At 39.0% G+C, this 2,515-nt stretch overlaps 1 pseudogene; it reads left to right on the forward strand.

Annotated features, from left to right (window-relative positions):
• Window positions 1–1,077: 1,077 nt before the first annotated feature.
• Window positions 1,078–1,502, forward strand: LOC118724256 (annotated as a pseudogene).
• The last annotated feature ends 1,013 nt before the right edge of the window (window positions 1,503–2,515 follow it).

The following is a 2,515-nucleotide window of genomic DNA, read 5'->3' on the forward strand; positions in this document are numbered from 1 at the left end:
AGACAACTGAGGGTCTTATATACCACAGCAGGAAGCTTAGATTTTATTCCACAGAAGGAGGAAAAGTGAAGAAATTTCAGCATGGGAGCATCCTGGTCTTGCTTTCATTTTAAGTGAACTCTTCTGGTGGCTGTGGGATGGATCAGTTTAGATAGCAGCAGTGTCTTGGGGCCCAAGAAAAAGAGAGAGTGATCTTGGGAACTAGAACTAGACAGAGGCCGTGCATCAGAGACCTATTTATGAGCAAAACTGAAGGAACTGTTTGGATGATTACACAGGGGTGAAAGCAAATAAAGCAAATGGAATTAGTCCAGGATTTCCAGTTTGGGCAACTTCGTTGAATGGGTGACTCTAGTAATTGGGAGAAGGTATCGAGGAAAAGGAACAGTGTAAGGGAGCTTGCTTAGATCAGCAATAGCCAAACAATTAGGACAGAAGACAAACTTAGTGCCCTTTCTTTGCTGCAATGTTTGCTTTTCTGCCTTCAGCTACCACCATGTAAGGCTAATATGTCATCTTTTCTCCTAATATAGGATATTATCTATCTACTAGACATTACTATCACCTAAATTAGCTTTCCTGCATGATCCCTTAAAAATATTATCGAAGTCATTCAATGCTCTGTGAGTATGGGGACTTTCAAGATGTGGAAACATTATGAGCCTATATAGATTGATAAAGAGCTATTGGGTGCTCCATTTTTATCAATAAAAATCATATACTGACTGAGGTCATGCCAGAGGCAAAATTTTAATGAGCCAATGTCAGTTTACTGTGTGTCACAGTTCAAAAGAGGCAGGCTGGGCTAAGGGGACCCCCTCCCCCCAGTGCACAAATTTCATGCATTGGGCCTCTAGTATTATTAATAATATACTCTGTGGCAAGATTCTGAATTACAAAACATATACAATATAGACTTTCTGAGAGAATTAACAATCTTATTAACAGAAATATATGAGTAAGAAATTGCATCACAGCATATATATTTAAAAGAAGACGCAATTGCTCTTGGGCCGACATCTTGGCCTTGAAGCAGCATGTCAGGCAGCAGTGCATCCCTGCTCTCTGAGTCCCTTGATGCTGCCCAAGGACGACAAGAAAAAGAAAGATGATGGGAAGTCAGTCAAGAAAGACAAAGACCTCGTTAACAAGTCAGGGAGCAATGCCAAAAAGAAGTGGTTCAAAGGCAAAGTTTGGGACAAACTGATAAATCTGGTCTTGTTTGACAAAGCCATCTATGACAAGCTCTGTAAGCAAGTTCCAAAGTACAAGCTTATAACCCCACTGTGGGCTCCCAGAGGCTGAAGATTCATGGCTCCGTGGCCAGGGCAGCCCTTCAGGAGCCACTTAGTAAAGGACTTACTAAACTAGTCACAAAGCACAGAGCTCAAGTGATTTACACCAGAAACACCAAATGTTGGTGACACCCCAGCTCCTGGAGAAGATGGATGAACAGCAGATCTCACTGGCTGTACATTTTGAAAAATAAATCTGTATTAAATTTTTAAGAAGTATACACAATTATACAGTGGGCACAGTGGTCAAACAAGTTAACTTTACACTGTAATCAATAGTTATTTAATCTAGTTTAATTTCAGACTTCTAATAAACTAGCTTTGTGGTTTTGTTGTTGTTATTGTTTGTGTGTTTGTTTACTTTTGTTCATCCTCATCCAAGAATATTTTTTCCCATTGATTTTTAGAGAGAGTGGAAGGGAAGTAGAAAGGCAGAGAAAGAGAAACATGGATATGGGACACCTCAATTGGTTACCTCCTCCATGTGCCCCAACTGGGTGAGGAATCAAACCTGCAACTCAGGTACGTGCCCTTGACTGAAATCAACCCTTTAGTCCATGGGCCAGTGCTATAACTACTGAGGCAACCAGCTGTATTTATTAGGTCTAATAAATACAAAATTAACACTCTTAAAAAAGGTAACTCTGACATACATGAAAGTTCCCCAATGCCCATGTTCTAAAATATAAATACTTATATTTTAAACTAAAGACTTCCTGAATTGTCTAGACTATATAATCCTTATAATATAAAAGAGTATCTTTCAAAAGAAAAGCACAGGTCTAACGGGACAATCAGACCCCTTTGTTCCATCTCTTGTAAAGAACTAGTAGACATCTGGTGCCATATCAGACCTGAGGCTAATACTACATGGCATAATCTCATGCCTGTAGTCTCCCTGATGGAGGTCCTGTCGAGAAAAAACATGAGTGTTGACAACATTTAACAAAGAAGCAGCAGCAGCATGCACAAGCAAAAAGGAGCCAAAGTGAAGTTCTCAACAGAAACAGAACTATGCAGAGATTATCACAAGATATATGTGACAAGTAACACAACACCTCACAGTTTTAAAATAAGAAGATTCTGTGAAGATATTGCCTAAAATAATTAAAGAGAGCTAAAAAAGAAACATTTGTTTTTCCCTCTGCATATAATAATACTTTTGGGAAATGGAAAGTTAGGGCAAGATAAAATTGTAATGTACATTTCAGAAGGAAGAC

Source organism: Pipistrellus kuhlii, unplaced genomic scaffold (assembly GCF_014108245.1).
Source record: "Pipistrellus kuhlii isolate mPipKuh1 unplaced genomic scaffold, mPipKuh1.p scaffold_m20_p_2, whole genome shotgun sequence".
Classification (NCBI taxonomy): Eukaryota; Metazoa; Chordata; class Mammalia; order Chiroptera; family Vespertilionidae; genus Pipistrellus; species Pipistrellus kuhlii.